Source organism: Nilaparvata lugens, chromosome 3 (assembly GCF_014356525.2).
Source record: "Nilaparvata lugens isolate BPH chromosome 3, ASM1435652v1, whole genome shotgun sequence".
NCBI lineage: Eukaryota > Metazoa > Arthropoda > Insecta > Hemiptera > Delphacidae > Nilaparvata > Nilaparvata lugens.
This window is the reverse complement of record NC_052506.1, coordinates 87111088-87121820: the sequence shown is the minus strand read 5'-3', so window position 1 is coordinate 87121820 and position 10733 is coordinate 87111088. Positions and strand designations below refer to the sequence as shown.

Here is a 10733-nt window from a genome sequence, read left to right as displayed (position 1 = left end):
CTGTAGTTTTGTGTTATTGCACTTGTTTCAAGTTACAAAATTAAGACAGGACTGTAATTTATTGAGCTACTCTTTATCTTGATTCAGATTCCAATTTTTTCCTTCTTCAAAAATCAATTTGTGGAGTCAACTAACTTATATTCTGTAGCAAGATTATATAAGAATTTTTAGGAATAGTTTCTTAACGTCATCATGATAAGTCACTATGTTGAGTAATTGGCTTTCGAATGTGAGGTTTGTTTGGTTTTGAATGAGAGAAATATGATAAAAATTTACTACAGTAAAGAAATGTCAAAAAATATTTGTATTGTAAGCAAGTACCAGTATATCTCCAGACCAAATTTATAAGGATATATTGTGATTAAGTAAACATGTTTGTGAATATATTATTTCTAGAATCTTCAGGAAAAAAACAATGAATTAAACTTGTTTGCTGAACAGGAACAAATTATATAATATTAGGTAGGCTACAATATTGAATGGAACATACGTGGCGGTATGGTACCGAAAGCTTCTTAGCTTTTTCAACTAAGGTACTTTTCAAAAACTCTAACTATCCAAAATCAGTTAGTATTGTTGACTTAATAGGCAATAGATTCAGTTACACTGGGAAAAAGACGTAGGCATATTACAAATTGCAGTGTATGGCAATGTAATACTTTTTTTGCGTTCAAGGACTGGTTCTATACCGTAGTGCTACAATCTGAATTTTACCGCTTTTAAAGGAACCAGCAGGTGAACCAGCCCACGGTTGAGAAATCAACTGTTGACAAAAATAAACATTACACAAAAATAAAAAATACAAGCCCTTACTTGTATTGATGGTACTTTCCAAAGATGAAAATTATTTCCTTTTCAATTTTCAGTTTTCTATAATTTCATAGTTTTCTTTCGTTTTTTGTTTAAACTGGTTTACTGGTCAGCTGGGCACTGCATCACTGCACGTCTGTTTGTTTATGTTCTGTTGAAGTTTCAAGAAGTTCAATGTTGTGATTTTGCGGTGTGTATGAGTTTTGGTAATTAGATCTATTATTTGTCTTCTAGTAGTATTTTATTCATTTATCAATTCTATTAGCTCTATTTATTAATAGATGATTTAAATGGATTTGTTTTTGGAACAGCAAAAGTAAGTAAAAGTATTAAACTTAATATTGTTTCTCTACAATACCGTAATTCTAAAATTGCTAGAAATTGATGCTTTTGACTGAAGTAAATTATACATTTTATATTATAACTTCTGCTAACAGTAGGTAAAGAATCTATAAAATTTAAATACGTTTTCTAAACATTTAATGTTATCCGATCACATCATAATCTTCTACGCTGTAAGGCCCGGTTGCCCAATAGACTGTTAAATTTTAATCATGATAAAATTTTACAAGAAGCATTCAGAAAATGGCTTTTATTTCTAAGGTTTCTATTATTTCTTTGGTTTCTTATTTCTAAGAAGAAGGCTTCTCTGATTGGTTCTTGTATTGTAATATTATCATTTAATTAGGACAGACTCGTGCAACAGGGTGTTAGTAGTGAAATACAGTAAATAGCATGCTTAGCTCGGAAAGGAAATAACTTACATCTTTGACGGATCATCGCTCCTGAACTATCGAACTGACTAGACTAACTTGAAATTCTGCATAACGATTCTGAATTCACTAAGAATGGTTATAGATTTATTTTTATTCTCTTAATCAATTTGTTCTAATCTAATTATTAAATAGATGGTTGTAACCTAGGTCACTCCTAGTCCAACTACAGCTTTTTTTTCAAGGCAATAAATTTGATTTGATTCATGTTTAAAATCTAGCAGTCGAATCAAGACCCATCATACATAGTGAGTCCGCGTTATAATAATAGCTGTGGAGAAAGATAGGAGAACAGCGTTGTTGATTCTCTACCTTGCCACTGCGTTCTACAGAATACAGCTGATACCGGTATATCTGATAAAGTATATTAATTGTTCATTCTTTTTAAAAATGATCATTTACATTTATTAGTCAAGATCTTATACTTTTTAATGATTTAGTGATACACTTTCATAATTAAGATCAAATATTTTTTATTAATTATACTTCTACAATGATCTGGCAGCGTTGTGGAACTAGAAAAGGATAGCGATACGGTACCTGCTTTGTCGAATGATAGACAAGGTTAGAAATACCAATGCTAATCAAATACCGCCATTATAACGTGGACCTCACTATATTGCTGGTTTACTGCGTTACCAGATCGTTGTGTAGGGCATTTAACTATAAAGTGCTATGCTATAAGGCCCAATCCACACAGAAGTGGCAAATTAATAATCACAATACAGTATCAACTTATTTCCAATAATAGAGCTCAATTCGTCTTTTTAAATATTTTTTATTTATAATAATTAAATTTTTAAAGTGAAATAAAAAGATGTTGTCAATTGTATCAATCATCTATCTTTATTTTATTTCACCTTAATATGGAGAAATTCTACAACATCTCTGTGCAAAGTGTTAATTCAATTTTTATTTGAAATAAATTCGTCTGATGCCAGAATTTTGTACAATGGTATGGAAGGAATAGCTCAGCGCAAAAGAAATCGACAGCCTGGAGGCAAGATTGGCCCATCTATCTTTATCACTCCACATCACTTCTATGATAAAGCGATTTCTAAATATTGGCAGAGAAATATTGGCCCTTCCCTTTCATTTTTCTTGCTGCTTTTCTTCCAAGGTAGTATAATCCTATTCTGCAGTTTCCACAGTATTCTGCTTTAGTGAGGTCCATGTTATAATGGCAGTATTTGATTAGTAATGGTATTGCTATCCTTGTCCATCATTCAACAAAGCGGATAGCGCTATCTCTTTCTTGCTTCGCTCTGTTTCCAGATCGTCTTTTAACAATGTAGAAATAGTAATTAACAAAATATTTCATCTTAATTATGAAAATTTATCATGAAATTATTGAAGAATATAATTTCTTGATTAATAAAATATAATTGATTATTTTAAACTAGAATGAACAGTTAATATTACATCAATAAACCTGTATAAGCTACCTTCTATAGAAGGCATTGACAAGACAGAGGATCGGCAACGTTGTTCTCCTATCTTCCTCCACTGCCATCATAACGTGGACCTCAATATAGTATATTTTTACTTTTATTCAGTTATAAATATCCATTACATATCTTCTTGAAATTGAAAGTTGTACGTTAGTAATTATTATTATGCTGTTAAGTCACTAGTGAGAGAAATAAGAGTGGCATTTCCATTTAAACAGTAATTTCCATTTCCTCTAATTTGAGATTTGATGCCTGAAATGGACGCTAATTGAAACGCAAGACCATCAAGCTCCAAGAAAATGAGACTTGTCACTCCCATCTGGCGCTCCTCCGCAATATCCTTTCGCGTTTTGATTAATACTTCAATACTTCAACATTTTGTTAATACGAATCAAAGTATTCACTCCAAAGCTCTCTAGAAACGTTCTCTATGAAAAAACTCCTCGCCCATTCGTTGAAATCTCTAGAAACGTTCTACGTAAATAAACACCTTGTACCTTCATTGTAATCTTATTATTCAAAATCGTAAGTTTAGGCAAAATAGGTCAGTCGGGACTCGAGAGTACCCTAATCACTCAATAAAGTTTTTGCATTGAAGATAATTCAAATGATGATGATCACAGGTGGCAATTGTAGAGTAAAATTAGTTCATCATTCTAGCAGTCTCTTTTTGAAAATATAGTATTCATTAAATTTTTATTTTAATAATAATTGTTACATTATATCAATGTTTTGAGAATAATCCCTTTTGTTAGGTAACTTGTCAGTACTGAAAAACTAATACTATACACTAATATTATACAATCAAAAAAATGAAATATTTATTCTGGATAAGTGTCAAGTATTATCATTCTATTGTTTGATCTAATGAGAGAAATTACCATGAAAAGAACTCGATACTAATTTAAGAAAAAACAATAATAGAATCATAAGAAAAAAGTGTTAGAATTACTTACATCAGAAAATGCAAATCATTTGAAGAAAACAGCAATTCTTCACCAGCAGTGCCTAAAAACTGGCAAATTGTTTGAAATTATACAAAAACAATATATGAATATATATTTGGATATGATATGATAATGGGTTCAACTAGCCTACAATAAGTTTATATTTATCTATAATATTGAATTGAATTTATTGTCATAAAATTATCAAAAATACATACATAAATCAAAATACAATAATTATAACATAATAGTACTCTGTAGTACCTTAATTGACCGAAGCGAAGCTGAGGTCTTAGTTTCGACTCGATCGGCTTTTGTCTGTTTGTTTGTTTATACCGCAGTTATTGTCCGATTTGGATGAAATTTGGTATGCAAGTTCTTTGAAACAAGGCGCAGAAACGTATGTGTAACGATTTTTGGTAAAACCTCCGGTTTTTTGTAATATTTAAAAAAAACGGAGAATAACCTCAAAAGTATCTTTGAAGATACAGCAACTCATGTTCCTACTTTTTCGCCAGTTGACCGATTTTTTATAATTAATTATTAGAAAAGTTTTAATATATTAGTTGTAATATTGTGATATTGTGAATATGGAGACGATATAAAGGTACCTCCTTGATAAGTCCGGTGTCCCTGCAAACAGTGTCTCTAGCCCTTCAATGGAGAAAATAATAGATGACATAGCTTAATCTTCACAATAATATACTGTACTTACTGGCCCTTCTCATTAGATTGAGAGTTGTATTCATGAGCGAGGTCTACTGTTCGCAGAACTACTAGTATTATCAATTTAATTTTTGGCATTTCTAACTTAAGATCCCTTGTGTGTTGGCATTAAGGTTGCAGTTGACGTATCCTGCTCCAATTCTGTCTAATAAAAAAATACAATAAAATTCAGATTTGATAATGCTAAAGAAAAAGGAAAAGTTATATGTATAAAAAAATTGCTATGGATCTGAATAAAGCAAAACTTGAGAATACTGCATACTATAAATGATATCAGTGAAAAAATACAACCACCATGATGACTCGTGACTATCATGACTGTGATAATTTCATACAGCAGAACAAATAAAAATAAATAATATTCATTATTATAATGATAATCAAATCCTGAGAGAAAAAGTTCTAAAACAGAAATTCAACAAAGAAAAAAGAAGTTCTAAAATAAAGAGTTTAATCACTTGAATAGCTCAGTCCTTTTAAGAGGTGCTATCTATAATAATTCTTTCTGAAACTTGAAGAATATATCTTGAAAACAATCCTTAAGAGCCAGTTGAGCATTCGGTCAATATATTGGTTTAAGAATCTCGTTTCATATGTAAGAAGATAAAAGATATTATTGTTTATTCCTATGAATCATTAAATTGACTGATGTCAACTGATGTCATTGCACTTCAATGATTAGAATATTTCAATTCAATAAAGTCGATGTATTTTGATTTCTTTTATGTATTTTGTGTTGAATTGAATAAATTATTGATTGATTAATTGATTGAAATATTCATTTTCACATAACACTAGTAGTTATGTGAACAGTAGACCTCGCGCAGTTATAAACCGCAGCCTCATCTTATACTGTCCATCAGAGTAAATCCTGTCTGTATGTCGTGTCGGCGAGATATCGGTGTGAAAACGGCTAATGGCTGTTGGGGTTGGTGTAAGACATACTGTCAACAGGAAAGCCTGAGTTCAAAGCCGAGAAAGTTCGAGAGACAATACTATGTTATTTTAGTTATTAATTGCATGCGCTATTGCACGCAATCAATAGTTAATTTATTTATTCATTCACAATGGAGACAACGGGTTTCCCCAAATATGCCTCCTTAACAATAAAAATTGTACAGATACAAAAGAAAAAAGAAATTATGCAATAATAAATAATACAAACAACGAAAATACCACCTAATTCAAAAATGAAAAAAACAAAGATTTCAAATACTTATGAAAAAAGGAAAAATAAAACAAATTTATTGAGAATTAAAAATTCCAAATCTTATAAAAATTAAAGAATATAATAACAAACAATGAACAAAAATTTTATCAATAGAATATATAACATTTATAACTGAACGACGTCCCAAACCATATGCACATCCACACTGATACACCAACTATTTATTTGATCAGATCAAATAAATCTTACACAAGATTTATATTATTATCATAATATCGCTTTCCGGAATTTAGCGCGAGAAAACCAGAAGACATCTAGGCGCCCAGACAAGCTGTTATAAGTTTTTTGCATCCTATTCGATAGTGCATAAAAATTGCATTCAATGAGGCATGCAATTTATAGTCTACACAGCTGCGGATTTTTCATCAAGTTACATTGAGATATTGAATTGCATGCATCATGGCATGCGATTTGTAATCAACTCGACAGCTGATTTATGATGAATAATTTTATAGTCTGATTTTTACTCTAATTTTGGCGTATGAAGGGTGGCTCCTTTTTCCTTTTATATTATCCTTGAAATGCAAAATTTCCAAAAACCTTGTATATACGTCGACGCGCAATTTAAAAAGGAACATACCTGTCAAATTTCATGAAAATCTATTACCGTGTTTCGCCGTAAATGCGCAACATATAAACATATAAAATATAAACATATAAACATATAAACATATAAACATATAAACATATAAACATATAAACATATAAACATATAACATATAACATATAAACATATAAACATATAAACATATAAACATAAACATATAAACATAAACATATAAACATATAACATATAAACATATAAACATATAAACATTTAAACATTTAAACATTAAGAGAAATGCCAAACCGTTGACTTGAATCTTAGACCTCACTTCGCTCGGTCAATTACAAAACTTGTACAAAAGACTTCAGTTACAATACATTAATTATGATGGTGAATTACATTACTTTTTACTTTCCTTGCCCTATTACCATAGGTAAGGAAAGTATTGCTTTCCGAAAAAAATTAAGGTACCCCAATTTCTAAATTTCTATACGTTTCAACGTCCCCTGAGTCCGAAAAAGTGGTTTTTGGTTATTGGTCTGTATGTGTGTGTGTGTGTGTGTGTGTGTGTGTGTGTGTGTGTGTGTGTGTGTGTGTGTGTGTGTGTGTGTGTGTGTGTGTGTGTGTGTGTGTATGAGTGTATGTGCGTCTGTGTACACGATATCTCGTCTCCCAATCTACGGAATGACTTGAAATTAGGAACTTAAGGTCCTTACGCTATAAGTATCTGACACGAACAATTTCGATCTGATGCAATTCAAAATGGCGACTAAAATGGCGAAAATGTTGTCAAAAACAGGGTTTTTTGCAATTTTCTCGAAAACGGCTTCAACGATTTTGATCAAATTCATACCTAAAATAGTCATCGATAAGCTCTATCAACTGCCACAAGTCCCATATCTGTAAAAATTTCAGGAGCTTCGCCCCATCAATGCAGATAGATTCCCAATTATCAGGCTTCAGATACAATTGAAACGAAAAAAATCAAGTGGAGTAGATTGAGCATGAAAATCTCTACAATTAATGTTCAGTAACATTTTCACCTAAAATTGAAAATAAGCTTTAAATTCGAGAAAATGTGATTATTCAATTGCAAATTATTGTTGATTCTATTAAATCATTCACTATGAAGAGATAGCAGACCTCGTGTGTCTCCAGCGTTATTGCCCTGTCACCAGCTGGCTCAAATCTTTGAATAGTAGACTTGAGATGCGCGAAAACACTAGCGTCAGGTGATCAATTTTCATAACGGCAAGGAAAGTTGTGTGAGTGCGCCACACCAGATTTTTATATTTTTGCTTCACCATTTTTTCATATTATTTTTATTTTTCTAAATTTCCATTGCAGAAAGATTTTCAAAACTTGACTTATTGTTCAACTTAAACGAAGAGCGTGTTTCATGATGATCAAACGAGGTTCATAGTACTAATTGGCTGCTGTATTTATTGGCTCTAGGTTCGGTCGACCGGTTGAAGTGTCCATACGTCTAAGTTAGCATACCTCTGTTTGATTAGAAGAACACTTGTATGTCCCTCAAGCACGCTCGGACAAGCAGTTTACTGTCAAGTTGGTCTGCATTCGCCCTTTGTTGTTTGTCAAACTGTTGAGCACCTGACACAACTTGAACTTTGCCCAATGAACTTTGAAGGATCCATGGACGATCAATCACCTAAAATCTCTACGGAAATGAAACGCGTCTTCTAGTCTCCGAGTTCCCTGTTTTACATTCATCCCGAATCGAAATGTTGCAATTCTCCCTTTTCTCTTAGAAAGCTGGTGATAGGAAAGTGCTGAGTTGCAATCTCTGTAAATGTGAGGAGAAAAGTTACTCATATTAAATAGAAAATTACAGTTATTGATTCTCTAAAAGTACTAAAGCAGTACTGTTCTAGCATAATTTTATAGGTTATTAATTTGATAACCATAAAATTATATTAGTGTTACTAATATTACTGATATTATATTATAATATGTGTCGAGGTTATCATCAAATTAATAACCTATATTATATTGAGGTTTTATTTTGAAAACTTTGAATAATGTTATATTATTGAAAATGTAATAATGAGTGATCTAATACTCCTGAATTAATGAATAAACTCCTCTGGATGTGTCGTCCAACATACAGATAAAAATTATTATCATTATTGCAAAATTGAACGCCAGCAATTCAATTCCATGTAACTGTTTTTTTACTATGGTTTTTGTCAGCTATGCAAAAATCTGTACCTACTAAATACGTTACATTTCAAGTACTGTACTATATCTACTTACTACTTTTTACTACTACTACTTACTACTACGTTACATTTCAAGTACTGTACTGTTTCTACTTACTACTTTTTACTACTACTACTTACTACTACGTTACATTTCAAGTACTGTACTGTTTCTACTTACTACTTTTTACTACTACTACTTACTACTACGTTACATTTAAAGTACTGTACTGTATCTACTTACTACTTGAAATCATTTACGGTAAAAGTAGTAGAAATCTACTACTCCAGTAATCGAAATCACTACGAGAATTGTAGAATTGGCCCATGAGGACGGGGTACCGTTAACGTGATAAGAAACACTAATAAAAATGTCTTTTTTTAGCACTACAGCCCAATATGAGCTTTGGCCGCCTCCACTACAGCTCTCCATTCTTCTCGGTTCTCTGTCATTCGTTTCCATAATCTACATCCCATTTTTTGGAGATCGTCTCTTACTTCGTCCTCCCACCTCATTCTTGGTCTTCCTCTCTTCCTCCTGGAATGTAGCTTCTCCTTAAATATTATTTTTATTATTTAATAAAAATGTAATATTTAATTATATTGTACGATAGAAACATGGTAAAACTTATAAATTGCAATAATCATGTATTTGTCGTGTTATACACATCATTGTGAAATTTTATTGAAACTCATATCTGCTAATAAAAATAGTTTAATTTAATTTTTATTATTCTAATCAATAAAAACAATATAAAACTTGTAGTACCCTTTTTATTCAAAATTTTAAAATATTTCAACGACTAGTGGCGACCTACTTGGGCCATTTTCATTCTAACTTGAAAATGGCCGAATTAGTTCGAAACTAGTCGTTGAAATATTTTAAAGTTCTAAAATGTTTTAAATAAAAAGGGTACCTACTAAAAGTTTTATATTGTTTTTATTAATTTGAATAAAGTAGCCCATACAATTGAAGCGATTTTATTATTCTAATATACTTGAGGTAATGAATAATAATATAGTATTATAAACGTGTATGTATTTTTGTTCCAAAACAAAAACGGCATTGGTCTTTGATCAATTCTTAGCACTGAAAGTAGGCCTCTGTAACAAATTCTTCTCTAAAAAAAATTCCTCGTAATTAGTCTGCTGCCTCTGCTCTAAATAACATTACTAAGATAGGTAATAGAATAACGTTGAGAGTAATAAACGCAATAACAATAACTTTCCTAGATGCTGGTAAAATTTCCAATTTTCAACTGATTGCAATTTATTTTTATGTGCTCCCTAGCTCCATTACATTGTAAGCTGAACTGCAATTTGCAGCAAGTTCAAATCCTGTGGCACACATAAATCCTGTTCGATAATTAACTGAGCTTATTCTAACGTGCATCATAGAGAAACGAAATCTATAGTTCTCCTGCATGGAGCAGGGTTGAAAAATGTTTCTGCAAATGCCATTATATTCAACAACTTTGGCAATTAACAGAGGGCCAATAGACAGTTGCAGGTTTACCTGCGTTCGGGGAGGCTTCCGTCTATTAAATCAATGGGTCTGGAGCCTAGCGGAAGCTGTGCAGTGTGCACTCGTGCTGGGTCGGGCTTGTACTTCCGTGCACTGTGCAGTGTGTGCACACCTGTGGCCTGGGTGCAATATTTCAAATGTATTCACCCAAATCCAGCAGATGCGTCCTCCGAGACCCCCGACAATTCCGACATGCTCCGAACATGACGCATCTCATTGCCACTTTCCAGTACCTACCTTTTCAACCCCTACTGTTTGTATCAAACCTCGGAATAAAGTAATACGTTGTTATTTACTCCTTAATCAAACCATAGAGAAAAGAGTTAGTAATATGTAATCTCTAATCAAACCAAAGTCCTAAAGAGGTAACTGTTCATCTATATTGTTTAAACCTATACTAAGATTAAAATCGACAACAATACTACAAATAATACAGTGCTAATAAATCAATACAATGCTACTAAATTGAATAAAATAAATGCTACTAGTACAAGACTACTTTAG

General features: G+C 31.9%; 1 protein-coding gene across 3 annotated transcripts in view; it reads left to right on the top strand.

Moving 5' to 3' along the window:
- The first annotated feature begins 966 nt into the window (after window positions 1-966).
- The window catches only part of LOC111054844 (pleckstrin homology domain-containing family G member 5), a 322094-nt gene continuing 312327 nt past the window's right edge, over window positions 967-10733 (top strand). Inside the window, exon 1 of one of the 3 annotated variants that reach the window (XM_039424915.1) lies at window positions 967-1016. The gene's annotated coding sequence lies outside the window, so the exon portion shown is untranslated. Of the gene's footprint in view, window positions 1127-10733 lie in introns of all 3 variants that reach the window. The other 2 variants (XM_039424912.1, XM_039424913.1) reach the window with 2 other exon arrangements.